This window comes from Geotrypetes seraphini, chromosome 1 (assembly GCF_902459505.1).
Source record: "Geotrypetes seraphini chromosome 1, aGeoSer1.1, whole genome shotgun sequence".
In the NCBI taxonomy this organism is placed as follows: Eukaryota; Metazoa; Chordata; class Amphibia; order Gymnophiona; family Dermophiidae; genus Geotrypetes; species Geotrypetes seraphini.
In genome coordinates, this window is record NC_047084.1 from 44,635,657 (window position 1) to 44,660,952 (window position 25,296).

Consider the following 25,296-nt stretch of genomic DNA (forward strand, 5'->3'; position numbering starts at 1 on the left):
CCACCGATCCTATGTCAATCATACAATGGCACTTGTTAGAGAATCATGTCTCAAAAATCTAAATAGTCCAGGGCTTGCCATCAGCTGATCGTGGCAGGGGAATCTTCAATAAGCTGAGCCAGTAGGACTCCCCAAAGCCTCCCTGATTGTCCTCCTAATGTCGTTTTTCCCTAAATGTTTTTCTTTTCTTTTTTTTTAAATTTTTAAACAGATGTAGTTTATCCTTGTACTCCTTATGTATCTTTAATCATCTATGGATATGTTTGTATGTTTATTGTTTAAATGGTTTTATTTATTTCCCCAAATTTATCTTTGTTATACGCATTGAAAATATTTGATATTGCGTTTAAATCAAAATCTCAATATACCTGAAACTTAGGGCATTTGGCCCCTCCCAGTGCATCCCAAGATGCACTAGGAGTGGGATGGGCCACCATTTTGAAGAGACAGCCCTATTGGCAGGATGGAGTGGGCATCTTTTCTGCCAATGTTTCATCCAAAGGTACTAGAGGGGGTTGGGGGGTTCAGAGATATTTGTGGGATGGGAGGCTCTCTTTGGAGGAGTTGGGGCCATCAGAGGGAGGGAGGAAATGGGGATCTCCCTGCTAGTTCAGCTAATCACAGCAGGAGAATCCCTAATCAGCTGAGTTGGCAGAACTGCGTAAGCCACGGTTTCGGAGAGTCCTGCTGGCTCGGCTGATCAGGGATTCCACTACTGCAATCGGCTGATGGCAGAACTCCGTAAGCCATGGTTTCAGAGAGTCCTGCTGGCTCGGCTGATCAGGGATTCCACTACTGCAATCAGCTGATGGCAAACTGCACTATTTCTGGATCCTCTTGCAAAGATAGGCACCAAATCAAAAAACGACACAAACCCCACTACAAAATCAAAAATGATGAACTACAAAAATGTGGGGTGAAACAATTAATATCAAAAATCATAAATCATTAATTCTTCAATGTTAAGAAAAATGGTATGACTGAACTTGTGTTCAAAATATGAAACTCATTTGTGGTGAGACCTCAGAAATTCATTCCCCAACTCATAGGGCAGCCTAAGCTGATCCATTCAGGGGATTTATTCTCAATCATGGGTCAATCACCACCTGCAATCATAATATGATATTTTGTCTAATTAAAACAATAAATATTATAAATATTCTGTAACAGCAATGAAACTTCACAATCATCTCAACGGGGCCCGTTTTGCCCTTGGCTTCATCAGGAGATCAGAAAGATCAATTATAACTAAACATGTTCCAACCACATTTTATATCCAGTGACCGATTGGCAGAAAGTTCAGATTTAACCAGTGTCAATGTGCAGTAGTCTTCACTAGGGCTTGTACTACGTAGAGACCATGGGAACTTCTGCCTGTAATGGCGTCGGCACACTTTAATTTTGCCACGGTGTCTATGTAATTGAAATTGAAGGTTTAGAGTTCTTAAAGTTAATTAAGGGACCTAAAATTCCTGAGCATATAAGAGGAAGTCTTTTTCTTTTTTTTAAATTCTTTATTGATTTTTAATCAAAAACAGTGTCATACAAATGAAAGAACAAAAGATATTCCACATATTCCACTATTATAATATAATATATCCTAATATACAATACAAATAAAGAATAAAGTTATCCAAATATCACTATCAATATTTATTCCCCTCCCTCCAACCCCCCACCCCCCTGGATGTGTAAAGATAAATAAACCAAAGAAGAGAAGAGAGATGATGAAAATACATTATTATGTTTTTACAAATTTAGTCAATGGGCTCCAAATTTTATTAAATACCTCACTAAAACCCCTACATTCTGCGTTAATTCGTTCGTATCTGTATGTAGTACACACATTCACCCACCAAAATGTATAATTAATTCTATCATGGTTTTTCCAATTACTTGTAATCAATTGAATGGCTATACCTGTTAGGATCATAAATAGACGACTCTTATATTTATCTAGAGTGGGTTTCACATGTAAAATTGTTCCACAAATTATAGCCTCATATGACATTGGAACATTTGAATCTAGTACTAAATTTATTTGTCCCCAAATTGACTTCCAATATATTAATATAAACGGACAAAAATACAACAGATGATCCAAAGTCCCTATACCAGTATGACAATGCCAGCATCTATTAGACTTAGAACTATCTATTTTATTTAATCAAACTGGGGTCCAGAAAATCCTATGTAACAAAAATAACCATGTTTGTCTCAGATGCTGACGCTGTACATTTCAATCTCCAAGTCCAAATTTGTGGCCAACGAGACACAGAAATATACTGTTTTATCTCGATGCTCCAGATGTCTCTAAAACTATTTTTTTGGCTTTTTATTCAAAAATCCAGAAATCAATTTGTACCACTGAGCAGCCTGATGACCTACTAAATCAGTTTGGTAGTAAAGGATTTGCAGGCTAAAATATGTTTTAAAATTTTTCCATTCAGGGAACCCACTCTGAATAGCCTGCTTCAACTGCAACCACCTATATTGTTGAGATTTTAAAATTCCAAATGACTGTTGCAATTGTGAAAAATCAAGCAGATTTCCATTAGACATAACATCATCTAATGTCTGAATACCTGCCTGCATCCAATTCTTCCAAGCGATCCCAGCACCGCCTATTTGAATCTTGGAGTTTAACCATAAGGACTGCAAAGTAGACTTTATTATGGGAACATCTGTTAACTTATCAATAAATTTTAATTGTTTTCCATGTGTCCAATAAAATCACATTATCCTTAGCGTACCTAGGTATTTTAATACTTAATATATGAGACAGTCTCATCAGGGATATAGCCAGTCTGGGTAATGTTCTAAGAACTCAGGGAGGATCCAATACATACCTTGACGCATTATATAGGCTTGATGATACCTATAAAAATTGGGAAAATTTACCCCACCCTCTGCAATTGGTTTTGTAGAGATTCTAAAGCAATTCTTGCTTTCTTCCCTAGCCAAATAAATGTTGTCAATATAATATTTAACTTTTTGTAAAAGGACCCTTGAAAATAAATTGGTAACATACCCAGTTGGTAACAAATTACTGGCAAGATCATCATTTTGACCATTTGAACTCTCCTCCACCAAGACAAGTGTAAAGGGTTCCATTGCTCACACATCTCCGTGACCTTTAATAATGATTTTTCATTTATTTTCATCATTCCTTCCAATGTATTTTTAATCCATATGCCTAAGTATTTAATACCATCCTCCTTCCAAATAAAAGGAAATTCATCAAATAATCCTTTCGTACAATGTACATTCAATGGAATAATTTCTGATTTACTCCAGTTTATTTTGTAACCAGAGAATTTTCCAATATAAGAGGAAGTCTTGATGCGCCTGTATCACTGAAAGAATTATAGACAGTGTTGAAGTCCCTTAGAGTTGGATCCACTCCAGGTGGTGATGGTTTCACTGTAGAGTTTTACAAATCATTCCAAATTACCCTATTACCTCATCTTTTAAAATTATATCAGGCTCAACTAACTAAAGGTTGCATATCAAGTACTATGGCGGAATCTTTAACTTTTGTTTTGCCAAAGCCAAATAAAGAGCCTATGTTGGTTTCAAATTACAGGCCTATTTCCTTGATTAATGTAGATGGTAAATTATTGGCTTTAAGCTTGGTAAACGGGGTTTGTTGCTCACAGACATTCTTCAAATAATACTAGGCAGGCTTTTCACATGTTAAACTTAACAAAAGCCATGGAAGATCCGGCCTTCTCTGTATCCTTGGATGCAGAGAAGGCCTTTAATCGTGTGGAATGGACCTTCATGTATCAAGCAATGGATTGGTTTGGTATTGGTTCCGGATTTATACAAATGATTCAAACCTTGTATAGCTCCCGTATGCCAGATTATATATTAATAATATTTTTTCAGAGCGTCTTCGTTTGGAGAGGGGGTTAGACAAGGATGTCCATTATCTCCTTTGCTGTTTGATATTGTTCTGGAACCCTTGTTGTTAGCTATTCAACAGGCAGAGGAGATTCAGGGTATTCCTTACGCAGGTTGGGAATATAAAGTCTCTGCTTACGCAGATGATATTTTGCTTCATTTGAGGAATCTTGAAAACAACCATTCCACATTTACTTGGTTTGATGGATAGATTTGGGAAATTTTCAGGATATAAGATAAATTGGAGTAAATCAGAGGTTCTTCCACTAAACGTACACTGTTCCAAAGGATTATTTGACGTGTTCCCTTTCCTTTGGAAGGAAGGAGGTATAAAATATTTAGGCATTTGGATTAAGAAGACGTTGGAAGAGACAATGCAAGTAAACGAAAAATCCTTATTACTGTAGAAAGATTTATGGTCTACTAATCAGTTACATAAACAAATACGTGCCTGTTAGTTCTAGGGAAGACCATAAAATGTCATCCAGGTTCAACTTTCTTAGCCTACTTACATAAACAGACCCAGGCTAATGAGAAATACTTTTATTATGAAAATAGAAAAATATAATTCACAAGCCAGCAGCAATATCTAAATATTGTTCACAAAATATATGATTACATATATGAAACTCAGTACATAATTATCACAATACATTTGCTAGATAATTAAGTAAAACTAATTTACACACACTAAACAATTCCTTATAATAATAATTTCCTGATCAGCAGCAATCTATTACAGTATTACCAAGTAGCTTTACAAGCCTTATCCTATATCACAATCGGATGCACTTATCTAACCCCAGCTAAAAGATAATAGTATTCCGTATCCTCACCATCCAATTAGGCCTTGGCACAAAATAAGGTGAAATGGAAGATGTTTCTCCTCAGCTTAGCAGATGTAGAAATCCTTTGGTTACAGGAACAAGTGTTCGTCCGCCACTGGTGCAGCTATAATTTATTGGCAGCAAAAGTTTCCTTGAAGTGATGGAATTCAGATCTGTTTAAAGTCCAACTCTCAGGCAGAGAGTCACACAAGGTAATTGTTCAGGTCTTAATTATTATGAAAAAAATGCGTGCAGAACACCTGTGATGAGATGTCAGTTCACTTCCATCCCGGCACAGACTAATTATAATTATCCTTTTCACTTGGGTCACATCGGATGACTTCCTCGGACAGATGAAACAGAATCCAGAAACAGAACTTAGATGAATAGCCTTTCTGTATAAAGTCTTGTACAGGCTAGGAGACACAGGCACCGTTCGAGAGATAAGTACAGCATAGGAGTATAACTCCCCCAAGATTCACAGTCTAAGCATGAAGGCATAGATGGTTGTCCTTGACTAGAATAGCATTCTGGTACATACCCAGAATGCATCAGGCAGAAACAGCAAAGATGTGTTCTTTCCAGCCTGAAAGAACTGGCTGGAAAGAACACATTATTTCTTGCAAATAATGGTTCAGGCTTGATGATGTCAGAGAGGCCTAACCTTCAGGTGCAAATAAGGAAACACCCCTACATTACTGAAGGTCTCAGAAATGGGTGAGCATTGGAACCCATTGGTGGGGGAGAGTTCAGATGGTAAAAATGATGTTTTTGCCTATGGTTTGTTACCAAATGGGCATGTTACCGGTTTATTTTCAGGGGTCATTTATATAAGAAACTGAATAGTATTCTTACTAAATTTATTTGGCTGGGTAAAAATGCTAGAATTGCTTTAGTATCTTTGCAAAAGCCAAATGCAGAGGGTGGGGTAAATTTCCACAACTTTTATAGGTACCATCGGACCTATATAATGCGCCAGGGAATGTATTGGATCCTCCCCGAGCTCATGGAGCATCTCCCAGATTGGCTACACCTAGAATGGAAAATTATGTCCCCTATGCAACTATCTCATGTATTAAGTATCAGACAACCTAGATATACTAAGGACAATCCTATATAATAAAACGCTAGCTGCACATGTGCACTCCTACTTGCGTGCTTCCGTTTTCCCTGATCTGTGAGATGTAGGTCTGTGGCCACAGGAGTAGTGCGCATGCGCGCCTAGAGTTCTTTTCAGTTCGTCTTTGTCGTCGTCTTCGCCCCCCCCCCCCCCAACACCCGAATCCCCGTTGAGCCTTCCACCACGGTCTGACCCTCCCATCCGACTTTCCCTTCTCGCGGTCTGGCCGGCTCCCTTAGTCCCTTGCCGCCGCCGCTACCCCCTTCCCTTCCCGCAGTCGAGAAACCTCCTGGCTCCAGCAGCGGCTGCAGCACTGTAAATACGATGCTTCGCGGCCTCTATTGCCCTGATTTGCTCTGTCGCGTGTCTGATGATGTCATCAGGGACACGGAAGAGCAAATCAGGGCAGTAGAGGCCGCGAAGCATCGTGTTTACAGTGCTGCGGCCGCTGCTGGAGCCAGGAGGTTTCTCAACCGCGGGAAGGGAAGGGTGTGGCAGCGGCAAGGGACTAAGGGAGCTGGCCAGACCGCGGGGATGGCGCGCATCTTCAACAGTGTGTAGGCGGGAGGCGCGTGAAGGAGTTTCAGCTCAGAGGAACGGCTGGAGGGTGCTGCAAATGGACCATGCAGGTAAAAATTTTCACAGGAGGGGAAAGGGGGCTGCTTCGGGGGGGAGGGGTGTGCTGGGAGGCAGACAGCTTTGCTTGGGGGGGGAGACAGAAAGGGGCCCACGGAGAGACAGTCAGGGAGGAACTGGAGGGGCAGAGGGAAAGGGGCCTGCTTTGGGGGGAGGGGTGTGCTGGGAGGTAGATAGTTTTGCTTGGGGGGAGACAGAATGGGGGGCCACGGAGAGACAGTCAGGGAGGAATTGGAGGGGTAGAGGGAAAGGGGGCTGCTTCGGGAGGAGGGGTGTGCTGGGAGGCAGATCATTTTGCTTAGGGGGGGAAAGACAGAATGGGGGCCATGGAGGGACAGTCAGGGAGGAACTGGAGGGGGAGAGGGAATGGGAAGGGGGACTGCTTTCTAGCACCCGTTAATGTAATGGGCTTAAACACTAGTATTATAATATTGGACACATGAAAACCAATTAAATTTATTGATAAATTAACAGATATTCCTATAATGAAATCTACTTTTCAGTCCTTATGGTTAAACTCCAAGATTCAAGTAGGCGGTGCTGGGATCTCCTAGAAGAATGGGATGCAGGCAGGTATTTGGACATGGATGATGTTGTATCTATTTTTCACGGCTGCAGCAATCATTTGATATTTTAAAGTCTCAACATTATAGTTGGTTGCAGTTGAAGCAGGCTATTCAGTGGGTTCCCTGAATGGAAAAACTTAAAAACTTATTATAACTTGCAGATCCTTTGCTACCAGACAGATTTAGTAGGACATCAGGCTGCCCAGTGGTACAAATTAATTTTTGAATAAGAAGCCAAAAAATAATCTTAGAGATATTTGGAGCATCGAGATAAAACAGTATATTTCTATATCTCGTTGGCCACGAATTTGGACTTGGAGGCTGAAATGTACAGCATCAGCATCTATGAGACAAACTTGGTTATTTTTATTACATAGGATTTTTTGGACCCCCAGTTCGTTTAAAAAACCTAGACAGTTCTAAGTCTAATAAATGCTGGCATTGTCATAGTGATATAGGGACTTTGGATCATCTGTTACATTTTTGTCCATTGATACTTAATTTCTGGAAGTCAATTTGGGGACAAATTTATCTTATTCTTGAATCAACAATTCCGTTAACTTATGAAGCCATAATTTGTGGTACGATATTACATCTTAAGCCTTCTTTGGATAAATATAAAAGCCGTCTTTTCTTGATTATGACGGGAATAGCTATCCAAATGCTCACACAAAACTGGAAGAATTACGACAGACTTAATTACACATTTTGGTGGGCAAATGTTTGTACCACTTATAAGTATGAGAGAATGAATGCGGAGTGTTTGGAGTTTAGTAATACATTTAATAAGGTGTGGTGCCCATTGACTGCATTTGTTGAATCGCACTAACCATCATGTATCTCTTCTTGTATTAGATTTCCTTGCACATCCAGGGAGGGTGGGTGGGTGGGGGGAGGGAAAGGTATTCTGATTACTAAAATTACTTAATTATAATATTTTAATTCCATAATATGTCTTCATCTATTAGTTTGGGAGGGGGAGAAATGATTTTTTTATGTATTAATTGTGTATTTAAAGTGCATTCGTAGTGTTTGTCTAAATTAATTGCATGACACTGACAAAGTTTGAAAATTAATAAAGATTTAAAAAAAAAAAATAAAAATCTGTGGTGAAAGTTTCTGCTTATTGAGGCAGCTGAAAGTTATATTGATAAATTTTGTTAAGAGGAAATCTGATGGAATCCTTGGTCCTGAACAAATTTATAATGCCGATGAAACGGCTCTCTACTGGCATTATGTTCCTAGAAAAACGCTGACAACACCTAATGAACGAGCACCATCTGTTGTTAAAGGACAGGGTAACTGTTTTTGCATGTACCAATGCTGCAGGCACACACAAACTAAAGTTGACAGTGATTGGAAAAAAACAACATCCATGATGGTTCAAGGGTATATGTCATCTACCTGTAGACTATTATGCTAACAAGAAAGCATGAGTAACCAGAGAAACCTTTTGGTGATTAATTCCATTACCACTTTGGGATCTGGCTAGGGACTTGAGTTGGTCATTGTTGGAAACGGGATACTGGGCTTGATGGACCTTTAGGCTGTCCCAGTATGGCGGCTCTTGTGTTCTTAGCAGCAAGAGCTCATTGTAGAGAAGCTGGACTGGAAGAGAACTGTGAAGTTTTACTAGTTCTAGACAATTGCTCTGTATATCCACCTCAAAAACTTCTTGTGAAAAATGTTTGACATTTACCTCCCACTCAGTGTGACATCCAGTATAAAGACAGTTTTGTAAATTGCATGCTTGTTATAATTAACAGAGGCATAAGAATTCAAGACTTTCACAAGGAGTTCAGTCTTGGGATTCCATTTATGCACTTGCCAATGCCTTGAAATGTACAGTATAACTAAATCCAGCATTGCAACATGCTTGGCAAAAACTTTGGTCATCAACAATTTTCAATGAAAATGAACCTGTAGAGGAAGACTTTTGAAAGCTTCCAAGTCAGTGATGAAACACTGATAATATTAAACTTCATTGCATATGCCAGAAATCTATCATCTGAAAATGTTAATAGGTTAGAGGCAGCTGATATTAATGAAGTGCTGAATACTGACAAATATGCACATGTTGTGTATTCCTTCAGTGATGGCAAGATTGCTGAACTGGTGTTAAATAAAGAAAAACTTGAGGATAGTAGTGATGATGAAGACCTTGTGAACACTGGAGAAAAAAAATCTCTGTAGATGATATTGTGAAAATAAGTGACCAGGTAATTGCTGGCATGGAACGATATGCATTTATCAGTGGCAGTCTTCTTAATCAAAGAGGGACTACTGAAACAGAAACCTTTGTTAATTAAACAGATAACACCAGAAAAAGTCTTTAACAAGACTGCCACTGTTCCTGCACCATTGTCAGATAGCCAAATACAGACAAAAGATGATGCGTGTTAGACGTTTTTTGTTAAGAGAGACTCTGTGACTAAAGATGATTGGAACAAGTTTGTGTTTGAAGTACTTAATGTTTGCAACTCTTTCCCCAATGTGCACTCTTTTTTTGGCCCCTTTTACAAAGCTGTGGCAGTGACTTTTGTAAAAGGGGCCCTTTGCCTTTGTGAATAGTGTGACTCCTCAGTTGTGCGCACACTTTTCCATAAACAACATGGTGCTCGTTCATCAGCTATTGTCAATGTTGGGAATATTGTTGGGATATGCACTCCTATATTTTATATTTGTCCTACATAAAAATTTGAGGTAGGAACATGTCTGCCTATGCAGGCAAGATTGTGTTTGAAGTGTTTAATGTTTGCCTTATTTTGAGATAAAAAGTTTGGTGGCAATTTTATGGTCTTAAGGTAAGTCTCTTTCTGCCTTAACATTACCATTCCGAAAACCAAAAAAATTCCAAAAACTTAAATAATCTGATCCCAAGGATAAAGGATCTTGTACCTGTACCACAGTCTTGATAAGGAATTTTCAAACTCACTTGGATAAGTTGTGTGTACACATTTAATGTTATGAACTGCAAAAGGAAGTACTCTGCAATACAATGGTGAATCGGTCATATGATCTGGTTTAGCAGTGATGTCCATTGCTGTCATGGTATGTTAAAAACTAACTCAAATATTGTAAGATGTGATCAGCTAAATCCTATTATGTATGCTGGGAGAGTGCTTCTGAGACATTGACAAAAGTAGATAAAAAAGCCTCAGAACTTAAGTAACAGCTACTTGATAAATTTATTAAGTTGTCATGAATCTTATCACGGGGCAAAAAAACCCAAACCTCCAACTCAAAATTCAGTCAGCCCTCCACATTGACCCACAAATCCTTAAGAGATATGCACCAGGAAACAACTCACACTTATCTGCTAAACATGTTCTTTAATGTACTCTGTCACACTGCTTCACCTCAAACCAAATAGTCAAAATATTAAATTACAACATAAGGGTTTAATTCCAATCCTAACACAGATCTCTGTTTTGCCAGTTAATGTGGCTACTTCAAGGGATGACAGCCAAATTCAATCTAGTGCTGATAAGTGTGACTTTACTTCCTGGTGCATATCCTGGTACATATCCTTTAAGGGATTTGTGGGTCAGTGTGGAGGGCTGGCTGAAGTCTGAAGTGGAGCTTTTTGGTTTTTTACCCTATGATTCATGACAGCTTAATATCATTCTATATTAAGTTTTGAGGCTTTTATAAGAACATTTGAATAGCCTTACTGGGTCAGACTAATGGCCCATTCTCACGGTGGCCAATCCAGGTCACTAGTACCTGGCCAGAACCCAAGGTGTAGCAATATTCCATGCTATCCAGGGCTGGTCTTGAAACTATTCTTTCATATCCAGTGGCTTCCTCTGCCTTCCTCAATAACAGACTATGGACTTTTCCTCCAGGAACTTGTCCAAACCTTTCTTAAAACCAGCTACGCTATCCGCTTTTACCACATCCTCTGGCAACGTGTTCCAGAGCTTAACTATTCTCAGAGTGAATTTTTTTTCCTCCAATTGGTTTTAAAAGTAGTTCCCTGTAACTTCAAGTTTCCCCTAGTCTTTGTAATTTTTGAGGGAGTGAAAAATTGAACCATTTGAACCCGTTCTACTCCACTCAGGATTTTGTAGACTTCAATCATATCTCTCCTCAGCTGTTTCTTTTCCAAGCTGAAGAGCCCTAACCATTTAAGTCTTTCCTCATATGAGAGGAGTTCCATCCCTTTACCATCTTGGTCGCTCTTCTTTGAACCTTTTCTAGCACCATTATAACTTTCTTGAGATAAGGAGATCAGAATTGAACGCAATACTCCAGATGAAGTCGCACTATGGAGCAATACAGGGGCATTATAACATTCTTAGTCTTGTTAACCATCCCTGTTTATAATAATTACTAGCATCCTATTTGCTTTTTTGGCCGCCGCCACACATTGGGCAGAAGATTTCATCATATTGTTTATGATGACACCCAGATCCTTTTCTTGGGCGCTAATCCCCTAGGTGAACCCTAGCATCCGGTAACTGTGATTCAGGTTATTCATCATATTGTTTATGATGACACCCAGATCCTTTTCTTGGGCGCTAATCCCCTAGGTGAACCCTAGCATCCGGTAACTGTGATTCAGGTTATTCTTCCCAATGTGTATCACTTTGCATTTGTCCACAATAAATTTCATCTGCCATTTGGATTCCCAGTCTTCCAATTTTCTAAAGTTCCACCTGCAATTTTTCACAATCTGCATGTGTTAAAAACTTTGAACAGTTTAGTGTCATCTGCAAATTTAATCACCTCACTCGTCATTCCAATTTCCAGATCATTTATAAATAAGTTAAATAGCACCGGTTCCAGTACAGACTCCTGCGGCACTCCACCGTTTACTCTCCTCCATTGAGAAAAATGACCATTTAACCCTACCCTCTGTTTTCTATCCGATAACCATTTCCTAATCCACAACTGCACTTTGCCACCTATCCCATGACACTTTAGTTTTCTCAGGAGCCTCTTTTGAGGAACTTTATCAAAAGCTTTCTGAAAATCTTGATATAATATATCGACCGGCTCACCTTTATCCACATATTTATTCACACCTTCAAAGAAGTCAAGCAAATTTATGAGGCAAGATCTCCCTCGGCTGAACCCATGCTGACTCCGTCTCATTAAATCATGTTTGTCTACATGTTCCACAATTTTATTTTTTATAATAGTTTCTACCATTTTGCCCAGCACCGAAGTGAGGCTTACTAGTCTGTAATTTTCCAGATCTCCCCTGGATCCCATTTTTAAAAATTGGCGTAACATTGGCCACCCTCCAATCTTCAGGTACTACGGACGATTTTAGCGACAGGTTGCAGATCACTAACATCAGGTCAGCAATTTCATTTTTGAGTTCTTTTAATACCATGGGATGTATACCATCTGGTCCTGGCGATTTATCACTGTTTAACTTGTCGATTTGGCTCAGATTAACCGAGATTTCTTTCAGTTTCTCCGCATCATCATCCTTGAAAACCCTTTCGGGTTCAGGTAGATCTCTTGCATCTTCTTTCGTAAAGACCGAAGCAAAGAATTCATTCAGTCTTTCCGCTTTGGCCTTATCCTCCCTGAGCGCCCCTTTTACTCCCTTCTCCACCTTTGTTAATATATCAGCAGCACAATTTCCCACATACTGTACCACTATTGGGTTTCGGTGATCACGTCTTAATGTTGTTAAAATATTGTATTTATTACTGTATTGAGTGATCTTTCCTTTATATGTACAAAATTAACCCATTTGGAGACATCCCCCCTCCCATCACCAACACTTTATTATGCTTTAATAAACAGTGATTTGATATATGATATGATATGATAGAAAAATGATGGCATATAAAGGCCAAATGGTCCATCCAGTCTGCCCATCTGCAGTAACCATCATCTCTTCCTCTCACTAAGAGATCCCACGTGCTTATCCCAGGCTTTCTTGAATTCAGACACAATCTCTGTCTCTACCTCCTCTTCCAGGAGACTGTTCCACACATCTACCACCCTTTCTGTAAAAAAGTATTTCTGTAGATTAGGCCCCTTATCTTTCAGGAAGGCTCTGAAGACAGTCTTCGCCAAACATTTTGGAAATTAATTATTTTACTTTTTCCAAATTAGATTTCTTTTGTTCTGTTCTTTTGTATTACTCTATTCTTAATGTTAACCGAGTTGAGCTCCAAATTGGTTGATGACCCGGTGTATAAAACTAAGGTTTAGTTTAAATTGAATATTTGCATTCAGTACACTTAACTACTACATAATCATGAAACCATCATTTTCCTTAACATCCACAGATGAATCCATAGCACATATCTACCAGCAAGTGGAGATATAGACACTGACTTACAGGTGCCCCTTTTGGATGTAACGACTCCTGTCCACTTAGTATTCTGTATCTCCAGCAAGTGGATGGTGGCTGTTCCACTGGCTCCTGAATTTTGCTGTGTTTCGCCCAGTTTTTCTCCTGTTGAGATTCTTCTTCAGTGAGATAGGAGTGTCTGGCTGAGTGGTGATGACTTTGGGGGGGTTACACCTGGGCCTCCTCGGGTCCCTGCCCCACCCTCCCCCTCAGAGGAAGTGAGGTGTGACTACATCTCTGTTTTTTTTTTCCCATTAAAAAAAAAACCAAAACCCCCAGAGATTGACTTGTAAGTAGCACTGATATACTTTCAGTATACAGACTGCAACTACCACTCCTGCCAGTGGTTTCTACTGTCGGGTAAACAGTGTTGATTTTAATCGGGTCTGAGAGTTTTGTATTGAAGTCTTTTTCTTTAGCTGTTTGCATCAGGCTGTTTGGGTCTGGGTTGCTAATTATGGCGGCAGAGGCAATTAAAAGGTGTTTGCGCTGTAGGAAGCACAGAACACCAGCTGGTTGTACAGAACTTGCAGGGGAGGAAGCCAATACGGCACTGGAGGACACAGGCATTTCCCGCACGAAAGACGTGCAGCCCCGCTATTCTATGATCTCGGCGTTGTCGGATGCAGCACAGTGCGCATCTGAGGTTGGAGGAAGCCCAGATGGCATCATTGGGCTTTCCTCGTTAGCGGGGGTGGAGTCTAGGATGGGCAGTCTGTTGGTAGTGCAGGCAGGAGGGCAGGCCATGCCATTTTCTCCCGAGTTTGTTGTTGTTTTACACAAGGCCTTTTTGTTGCAGAGCTCTCAGCCTGCACAGCAAGGGGCAAGTGGTGGGGGAGCTGTACTTGCTCAAGCAGTTATAGGTCAGCCTCAGGTGGGTGCACAAGCGGCTAAGCAGCGTAGAGTGATACCCTCGGATGGAGGGGACCCTCATTCTGATTCCATTCCTCTTCAGGGTTCCCTGAAGGAGGGGCAAGTTTAGGATTTGGAGATGGATGATTCCCTGGTTAGGGAAGTGGATGAACTCACTGCATTACGGCTATTCCATAGAGAGGAATTAGCTTCTTTTATTTCAAAAGCATTACAGGGGCTGACTATCTTTTAGATCCCGGGGCGTGAGAACTATCCCACGAGGCATTCGAGCTCATTGTGCGAAGGTGGGAGTCTTCCAGAAATAGATCTCATGATGTCGGCGCAAAATGTGAAGCTTCCACGGTTCTTCAGCAGGCACCGGGATCAAGGGTCAGAGTGGGTGGATGCGCTGGCTCTTCAGTGACCTCCGTGTCGTCTTTGTGTTTCCCCCTGGCCAATGATCGGTTGAGTGTTGCATTGTGTAGCTTGCTTTCAGGGCAAGGTGATCCTGGTAGTTAAAGATTGGCCATGTCATTCGTGGTATGCAAATCTAATGGGTATTCAATGGACGAGTCGCCGTGGTTCCCGGTGACACCAGATTTGCTCACCCAGGGTCCCATTAACATGGAAAATCCGTCCCACTTTGGTCTTACGGCCTGGCTTTTGAAAGGTCGTGGCTGAGGCATAAGGGATATATTAGGAGCAGGTTATCTCAACTCTTCTCCAGACAAAAAAGAGATCTATGTCTGTGTCTTATGCTAGAGTCTGGAGGGTATTTGATTCTTGGTGTGGTGCTCAGGGTATTTTGCCCTTCTAGGCTTCTCTGTCTCGCATTCTTTCTTTTTTGCAGGATGGAGTAGCCAAGGGATTGGGGTATAATTCCCTTAAAGTTCAAGTGGCGGCCATTGCTTGTTACAGGGGCAGGCTCTCGCTCTTCCCTGGCTTCACAGCCTGATGTGGTTCGGTTCCTCAAAGGGGTTCAACACATTTGTCCACATGTTAAGCTGCCTTGTCTGGACTGGAGTCTTAAGTTGGTGCTTAGGGGGTTACAAAAGACCCCATTCGAGCCTTTGGCCAAGGCAATGCTGAAGGATGTAACACTGAAAATTATATTTCTGGTGGCCATGGCTTTGGCTCGGCGAGTATTCAAGATTGCAAGTGTTATCCTGCCGGGATCCTTTTTAATGAGGTTTACGGATTCCGGAGTCACGGTTCGGACAATTCTGTCATTTCTTCCTAAAGTGGTCTTGTCCGTTCATGTCAACCAGTCTCTTTCTTCCGGTCTTCAGGGAGAAGGACTGGTTCGCGGTTTCATTCCTTTGCTCGATGTACGTAGGATACTTATGTACTATCTGCAGGTTACTAATGACTTTAGGTGTTCAGATCATCCTCTTTCTGTTTGCGGGATTCAATAAGGGTTTGGAGGCGTCCAGAGCTTCAATCGCTTGATGGGTCAGAGAGGCAATTTCTTCAGCTTATTTGCTGGCAGGCAAACAGTTGCGGGAGGATTTCCGTGCTCATTTGACCCGAGCGGTGGCAACGTCATGGGCTGAGATTTGTCGGGCAGCTACATGGTCTTCCAAGAATATCTTTTTCTAAGCATTACTGGTGGAAGCAAAATTGTTCAACATTTACTGCTGCTGAAAACCACACTACAGTTTTTATGTAAAAAGAAAAAAAAAAAAGGGGGGGGTAACAGCTCCGACGCTCAGAATTCCTATGAGCATCAGAACTGTTAACGCCACGGCTGGTGTTAAAAACCATACTATGGTTTTGTAAAAGGAGTGAGGGTTTTTTAAATTAATACAGGTACAATTGATTTGTATGTGATGTTTTAAATGTGTGACACATCAAGCTGAAGTTAGGTAAAAAGCCAAAAAAAAAAATAATATATATATATAAATAGAAAATGTGCCTGTGCACAGTCCATCCATAGCTCTATTTTCTATTAAGATGCTGATGAACATCAGAACTATCTTTCCCTCCCATCTCTCCCACCACTCTGTAAAAACTTGGTATTTAACAAGGATTACATTGCCCATTAGGATCTGTCGGGGAAATTTTCCAAGTGAACTAGAGTCTGAAATCAATAGGCCATTCATTTGGCTCAGTGTAACATTTCTTACATTCTTAGTGCTATATAGTTTTCTATATACTGAAAATACTTTAGCAACCTCGGTGGCACAATCCTCTCTATTCAGTCTGTCTTTAGCTTTCTGCTTTCTTTCCTGATCAGTGTGTTTTCATTATTTGCTGCTTTTATAGCATCTGCAGTGGCAGCAACTGAAGAAACAGTACCTGGGTCTTGACTAGGTTATGTGTGTATATTCCGTCTTGAATATGTGCTCTGCAATTAGCTTTATCTGGAAATTTAAGAAATTACTATCAGCAAGGTGTGTTCCTGAAACACAGCTAACTAATAGATGTTGTTAATAATGTCATACTGAATTTGTCAATCTCTCTCTTAAAATTCGTTTGTATTAATAGTTTTTCAGCTATCAAATTCCAGGTTATGTGCAGAGTTAAATGTTGCACTACTCACATTTTTGTTTAGGAAGATAAAAGGGTCAAAAAAGCAAGTGGTAGGTGATAAGTTTTATTGAATTAACTCAGTACAACCGAGTAGCTTTGAAGTGCTTATAGTTCATCAAATCTGATGAAACAGCATAGTCGGGCTGAAGAATATTAGTCAGCTAGGACATGAGCAGTGTAACTGCACTATTTTACTGAGGTAGAAGAGGGAGGATAGTTCTCAAGCTATTAACAGGGGTTCATAGACAGTGGAGCGCAAGACGTTGGCATGCTGACAATCCAGCTGGGGAAAATATAATTTTTAAAGAGCTCCGAGTGGGAGTTTGGGGTGGCAACCCCCCCCCCCCACACTTTATTGGTTAGTGTTCGTGCTGCTGCTAGAGGGGGGGTTCGGGGGTTTGGAAACCTCCATTATAGCGAAAACGGAACTTTTTCTGATTTTTTTTTGGGAAAAGTTCTGTTTTCTCTATAATGTGGGGGGTTTCACCCCTCACATCTCCCCCCCCCCCACAACGGCAGCGCGAACACTAACCAATAAAGTGGGGAGGTTGCCACCCCAAACTCCCAGTCGGAGCTCTTTAAAAATTATTTTTTTCCCCGCGCACTTCTGTCTTCCGCCGAATTGTCGGCACTGGATTGTCGGTGTACTGAGTTACTCTAATAAAATTGGTCCTTCTTGAGATAGATTTGAATCTCACAAACCTTGCTGAAAATATAATAGCATGCGTAATGAAACTTCAATCTTGGGCCCTTACTGTGCAAATAAAGCTGAATGAGTCCAAAACCAAATTACTGTGGCTTAGCCCTAAAATAGATCAACTACCTTCATCCATTTCATTGCCATCTGGATATTCACTGTAGATTGAACTCAAGTAAAGTTCTGGGTGTCATTATAGACTCGACACTTTCATTCAATGACCATCTTAATTCTCTGGTAAAAAAAAATGCTTCTTTAGTCTCCATATGCTGAGGAAAGTGAGATCCTGCTTCCACCAACATTTTGTTGTCCTCATACAATCATTCTTTCGAGATTGGATTATTGTAATTCAGTCTATCTAAGTCTAACCAAGAAAAGTCTTCAAAGACTTCAACAGATCCAGAATACTACAGCTAGGTTGATCTATGCAAAAAACAAATATGTTCATGTTTCCCCGCTTTTGTTAAAACTTCACTGGCTCCCAGTAATCTCTAGGGTTTACTTTAAATGTGCTTGCCTAACATTTAAGATCTTGCATGGCACTCTTTCCCCTTTAATTCATCTATCCTGGAACTCTGTGAGACTTGATATTACCAGATCTATCCAAAAGCTTAAATTATCTTTCCCCTCGTTAAAAGGCGTTATGTATATTGAAAAATTAGGGAAATCTCTCTACTTTAAAATGACTGAGCTTTGGAATAACTTCCCTGTCCAGCTGCATAATTTGGGTTCTTTCCTATTATTTCGAAAACATCTGAAAACGTGGCTATTTTAAAAAATGTAATTTCTGCTGCTCTCTATATAACCACTAATTCTTATTATATTTTCCTTTCTTAAACTCTTGTAAACCCGGTCGAGCTCTATCCTTATAGAGACGATGCGGTAAATAAGCTTAAGGTTTAGTTTAGTTTAGTTTAAAATTTCCAGTACCTTTTTGATTCTTCATTTCTATGAATTATGGTAGATAGAAGAAGTAAATTTGGAAAACTTACAAGTATAAATCTCATACACAGTGACTTTAGTTGCTGCTTATACATGTATATGTGAGGCATGCACAGATTTGAAAGGAATGTGTTCCTAGATGGTCCTATAAGTTTACATGTGTTCCCTACTTTGAAAAACATACTTCAAAGTACTTCCCCACTAGTACATTCTGTTAACTAGCTGCTTGTTTGAACATGAGGTTTGCAAGAGTGATTGGGAAGGGGACATGTGTTTACCTCTCCAGTATTAAAACAAACTCAATTGTTTACTGTTTGAGTTTACCTTTTAGACACGTAGCTGTGCCAAATCCAGAACTTGGTGTAGGCAGCAAAATCTGTTGCTTAGGGCATGTAAGTTCTGTCACAAGAAGAAAAGCCCAAGCGGTGCCTAGAAAACTTTTATTATCCCAGGACAAGCAGGCAGGTATTCTCACATATGGGTGATGTCATCGACGGAGCCCAGATGTGGATGCCTCACAAGCAGACTTGCTTGAAGAAACTCGAAGTTTAGAGTCGCCCGCACCGTGCATGCGCGAGTGCCTTCCCGCCCAGTGCAGAGCGTGTCTTCTCAGTTTTCCGCGGAGTCAAGAAGTCCGTCTTTGACTCTCTGCATTTCTCTGAACCACGGTTTGTATTTTTTTCCTCACAAATCACTGCTCTTATTTTTTTTCTTTAATTTTCAGTTAAAAAATAAAAAAATTTTCCTCTTCCATCCGTTTCCGGGACAGGCCGCTCGGCCGCAGCCCGAGGGCTTCGATCTTGCGGCACCTATTTTTACTTCTATGTCCCGGCTTCAAGAAGTGTAGCAGTGTCTTCTATGTCACGGGCTTCAAGAAGTGTAGCAAGTGCCAGCGCGCGATTTCTCTTACAGATTCACACCTTGGGCCGAAACATCATCCGAAGTCGTGCCTGCGCTGTGCTACGCTTCAGCCTCGAGCCTTCAATCGTCGTTGCATTTTGGTGGACAAGCTCTTCAGATGGAATCTTCTTCCGATCCCTCGACTTCAAAGGCGACCTCTGCCTCGATTCCTACCGAGGTTCCTCCTGCTTCTACTGCTTCCACCTCGAGCCTCATCAGACCTTCATCGTTTGCAGCGGCTCTTTCTTCGACATCTGCTGTATCTTCCCCTGTTTCCTCAGATCAGATAGCTCAGCAGTCAGTTCCAACGGTAGTGATTAAAGTGCCTAAGACTTCCAAATCGAAGCACACACACACTACCTCGAAGGAACCTCTAGCCAAAACAGGTGGTCTGGTTTCAGATGCGGATCTATCCTTGCCAGCTTCTTTCCAGACCATGTTGGAGAAGCAGTTCATTCAGTTCCTTACTAATATGGGACCAAAGCTTTTTCCTCTTATCCAGCCTGGGCATTTAGCAGACTCCCGCGAGGTCGAGCCCCTTACACACTTTTTGCAGGGAGCAGAGTCTCTGCAAGTGTCTGGTCTGGCATCAAAGCATGTACAGCAAGGAGCAGATTCTTTGCAAGTGCCTCGGAAGGAATCCTCACACTCTATACAAGGAGCAGAGTCTTTGGGAGTGCATCGAGGTTCCTCCACCAAGCCTCTGGAGCTTTGATCTATAGCCTCAAGTCCTATACATTCTTTGATACCCTCGGCTGCTTCCATCTCCAAGGCGAAGTCTCCTCGATCTTCGAGATCTGCTTCCAGGCACTGTTCTCGATGATTGAGGCCTTCTTCGAGGCATCCTTCCAGGCATAGTTATTCTTCTAAAGAAAGACCTTCTTCCACTAAGCCTCGATCTACTCCAGCTTCGACTAGACCACCGACTCCTCGTTCGAGGTCTCCAATGCCGGACCTTGAGGATGTCCCGGTTTCGATTGCCTCGTCAAAGTCACCATATTCCTGTGATGCCTTTTTTCCTGCCGAAGCTTCATCTTCGACCCAGGCTGTCTCGACATCCTTGAATCCTTCTCGAGGCAAAGCATTGGCAGATCAGCTATCTTTCTCATCTTTTCTTCATCAGATGGCTGTGGACTTGGATCTTCAATTAGATACTGGCTCCACATACTCTAAGGAGTATCTAGCAGTCATGCATCTTCCTCAACCTCCGGCAGAGTCTCTTAAGCTTCCTCTTCATAAGCTTTTGAATCAGACTTTTGGTCGATGCATGGAAACACCTTTTTCCATATCAGCTGTTCCAGGAAAATTGGACTCTAGGTATAAAATTGTGCATCGCAAAGGGTTTGACAACTCACAGTTATCTCATCAGTCCCTGCTTGTCGAATCCTTCTTGAAGAGGTCCCATCCTTCCAAGGTTTATGCCACAGTTCCTCCTGGAAGGGAAGGGAAAACTACGGACAAATTCGGACGTCGCATCTATCAAAATGCCATGATGTCCTCTAAAGTCCTCAATTATAATTTTCAGTTTATTACTTATTTTGAATTCCTCATTTCTCTATTACCAAAGTTCTTGACTTATTTGGATACTCAAAAGCACTTTGAATTTCAAGAAGTCCTTGCTTCTTTATCTCAACTCAAATTACTCTCCTACAGTCATCTTATGATGCCTTCGAGTTGTCTGCCCGAGCAGCTGCTTGCTCTGTAGCTATGCGTCGTCTTGCCTGGCTTCGTACCATTGACATGGACCCTAATCTTCAAGACCGCTTGGCTAATATCCCTTGTGAAGGCAATGATCTCTTCGATGAATCTATCAAGGCAGCCACCAAGAAATTGTCTGACCATGAAAAATTCTTTGCTTCTATTGTTAGACCCAAGCTAAAGCCAGCTCCTGCCAAACCTGCACGACCTGCTCCTATATATCAGTGGCGTTTTGCTCTGAGGTTGGCTCCTTATAATCGCCATCCTCTAAAGAAATAGCAGCCTCAGAAGCAACAGAAACCTCAACCTTCTGCTGCACCTAAGGCTACTCAGCCTTTTTGACTGTTTAAAACAGAGCATAACCTCCACCGTTCTGACTGTCTTATTTTCCCCCTATAGGAGGTCATCTCCATCGATGGACAACAATTACATCCGACCTCTGTGCACTTTCCATCATCAGGGAAGGATAATCTCTTCATTTCTCTCAGATTCCACCAGAGCTTCCTCCAAGAGAGTATCCTTCCAATCCATCCCAGACCGCCCTTCTTCTTCAGGAAGCTCAAGCTCTGCTTCGTCTCCATGCCATCGAACAAGTTCCCTTGGAACAGCAGAACAGGGGGTTTTACTCCCATTACTTCCTCGTTCTGAAGAAGACGGGCGATCTGCGGCCCATTCTGGATCTCAGGGCTCTCAACAAATTTCTAGTCAAAGAAAAGTTTTGAATGTTGTCCCTGGCATCCCTTTATCCTCTTCTCGAGCAGAACGACTAGTTATGCTCTCTGGATCTCAAGGAGGCCTACACTCATATCCCAATTCATCCGGCTTCCCGTAAATAACTCAGATTTTAGGTGGTGAATCTGCATTATCAATCCAGAGTACTACCCTTCGGCCTGGCCTCGTCTCCCAGAATGTTCACCAAGTGCCTGGTAGTGGTAGCAGCAGCTCTAAGGAATCATGGTCTTCAGGTATTTCCCTATCTCGACGACTGGCTCATCAAAGCTTCCATATCTCAAGGGGTTATTGTAGTGACCCAACGGACTACCTGGTTCCTACAAAGTTTGGGATTCGAAATCAACTTTCCCAAATCTCAACTTCAGCCGTCTCAGAATCTACAATTCATTGGAGCTGTTCTAGACACTGTCCAACTCAGAGCATTCCTTCCACAACAACGAATGGAAGCTCTTCTTCAACTGTCATACAGTGTCTTCCTGCTCTTCCATCTCAGCGAGACACATGATGGTATTTCTGGGTCACATGGCCTCCACAGTACACGTGACTCCTTTTGACAGACTTCACCTCAGAATTCCTCAGTGAACCCTGGCATCTCAATGGACGCAAGTTAGCGACCCTCTTTCTCGACACATCTCAGTCACTCCTTCATTGAAGCAGTCTCTTCATTGGTGAATGCTCTCTTCCAATCTTTCCAGAGGCTTGCTTTTTCAAACCCTCCCCCCCCCCTCATCAGAAGGTCCTCATGACAGACTCTTCAACCTACGCTTGGGGCGCTCATCTCAATGGTCTCCATACTCAAGGCCTCTGGACCAGTACGGATCGTCAGTATCATATCAATCTGTTGGAACTCGGAGCGATCCTCAAAGCTCTCAATGCTTTTCAACATCTGCTTCACAACCAAGTAGTCCTCATTCGGACGGACAACCAAGTCGCCATGTATTATGTCAACAAACAATGAGGGACGGGGTCTGCCTCCCTTTGTGAAGAAGCTCTGAAGGTTTGGGACTGGGCAATCCACCACAACACCTTCCTCAAAGCTGTCTACATTCAAGGGGTGAAGAATTGCTTGGCGGACAACTTGAGTCATCTACTGCAGCCTCAAGAATGGACACTCCATTCCTCCCCTCTTCATCACATTTTTTCACAGTGGAGAACACCTCTTTGCAGCTCCCCACAACTACAAACTGCCTCAATTCTGCTCCAGGATATACTCTCCTCATTGCCTCGAGGCAGATGCTTTTCTTCTGGAATGGACGAATCTCTTCCTTTATACATTCCCTCCATTTCCTCTCATTCTCAAGACTCTGGTCAAGTTGAAGAACGATCATGCCACCATGATTCTAATAGCTCCTTGGTGGCCAAGACAACCTTGGTACTCCCTTCTATTTCAACTCAGCAGCAGGGAGCCATACCTTTCTACCAGTTTTCCCTTCTCTGCTTACACAGAGTCAAGGATCTCTGCTTCATCCCAACCTGCAGTCTCTACACCTGACAGCTTGGTACCTCTCAACATAACCCCTCTTCAGTTTTCTCAATCTGTAAGAGATGTTTTAGACGCTTCTAGGAAGTCTACCACTAGACAATGCTATCACCAAAAGTGGACTAGATTTTCTACGTGGTGTTTTTCTCATCATAAGGAGCCTCAACATTCCTCCTTATCTTCTGTTTTGGACTACCTTTTGCACTTATCTAATTCTGGCCTCAAGTCTACATCTATACGAGTCCATCTCAGTGCAATTGCGGCTTTCTATCAGCCTTTTGAAGGAAAACCCCTCTCTGCTCACCTGGTGGTTTCCAGATTTATGAAAGGACTATCCTTTTATAAATCCTCTCAAACTGCCTCCTGTGGTTTGGGACCTCAATGTTGTTCTTACTCAACTGATGAAGCCTCCATTTGAACCAATTGATAAGGCTCATCTGAAGTATCTCACTTGGAAAGTGGTGTTTCTCATAGCCCTCACTTCTGCTCGACGAGTCAGTGAGCTGCAAGCTTTAGTTGCTGACCCACCATTCACCGTGTTCCATCATGACAAGGTGGTTCTTCATACTCATCCTAAATTCCTCCCTAAAGTGGTCTCGGAATTTCATCTCAACCAATCCATTGTTTATCCAGTGTTTTTTCCAAAGCCTCATTCTTATCCTGGAGAAGTTGATCTTCATACTCTGGACTGTAAACATGCTTTGGCCTTCTATTTGGAACGCACCAAACCACTCAGAACTGCTCCTCAACTTTTTGTCTCCTTCGATCCCAATAAGTTGGGACATCCTATTTCTAAGCGTACCATCTCCAACTGGATGGTGGCTTGTATCTCATTCAGCTATGCCCAGGCTGGATTACCCCTTCACAATAAAGACACAGCCCATAAAGTCAGAGCTATGGCAGGTTCAGTAGCTTTCCTCAGATCTATACCTATTGAGGAAATTTGTAGAGCTGCTACTTGGTCCTCGGTTCATACCTTCACTTCTCACTATTGTCTGGATACTTTCTCCAGATGGGATGAACATTTTTGCCAAACAGTATTACAAAATTTATTCTCTTAAATTGCCAGCACTCCCACCATCCCATTCTGGTTAGCTTGGAGGTCACCCATATGTGAGAATACCTGCCTGCTTGTCCTGGGATAAAGCACAGTTACCGTAACAGGTGTTATCCAGGGACAGCAGGCAGCTATTCTCACCCACCCACCCACCTCCCCTGGTTGGCTTCTCTGCTAGCTATCTGAACTGAGGAGACGCCCCCTGCGCTGGGCGGGAAGGCACTCGCGCATTCGCGGTGCGGGCGACTCGAAACTTCGAGTTTCTTCAAGCAAGTCTGCTTGTGAGGCGTCCGCATCCGGGCTCCGTCGATGACGTCACCCATATGTGAAAATAGCTGCCTGCTGTCCCTGGATAACACCTGTTACGGTAAGTAACTGTGCTTTTTGGTAAATAACTCCTCCTCCTTTTTTATGCTCAGCCAAATGGTTTATTAAAATTTACTGTCGTCTTAGTCTACATCAGGGGTGTGAAAGGCCCTCGAGGAGGGACTTTGACACCCCTGGTCTACATGGATCACAGTGGTTTACATAACAATTTTCCATATTTTTCCCATGGCCTTGCACATTTTTTTATTTTTATTTTTTTTTAGCAGACTCTGAATTAAGTAAGCTTTTTGTAAAACTTGCTGCAAATAATGAAACATCCTGATTTGCAGATCCCTTTTCCATTTAGATCACCTATACAAAATTTCACTTTAAAATACAATCCTAATTTCTGTAAATTTGTTTTCCAGTTGCTTTCATGGAGCATTCCAGAGTAATATTTGAAATGGCTAGTAATTCTTTTTTGTTTTATTTGTTCTACACCACTAATGATTAGAGATGCAAAGCAATTGTATGGTGGCATTAAAAAAAAAAAAAGGAAATTAAGGACTCCTTTTATCAAGCTGCGCTAGCGGGGTTAATGTGCATGACTTCATCACGCATTAACCCCCGTGATGGCCTAAAACTACCGCCTGCTCAAGAGGAGGCGGTAGCGGCTAGCGTGGCTGGCAGTTTAGCGCGCGGTATTACATGCGTTTAAACTGC

General features: G+C 41.7%; 1 protein-coding gene across 2 annotated transcripts in view; it reads left to right on the forward strand.

The window, feature by feature from the left end:
- ELOVL7 (ELOVL fatty acid elongase 7) overlaps positions 1-25,296 on the forward strand; it is a 161,620-nt gene that overhangs the window by 32,961 nt on the left and 103,363 nt on the right. The window contains exon 1 of one of the 2 annotated variants that reach the window (XM_033930605.1): positions 9,149-9,262. The exons of the other annotated variant lie outside the window; for it this stretch is intronic. The gene's annotated coding sequence lies outside the window, so the exon portion shown is untranslated. Of the gene's footprint in view, positions 1-9,148; positions 9,263-25,296 lie in introns of those variants that run through there. 2 annotated transcript variants of the gene reach the window in all.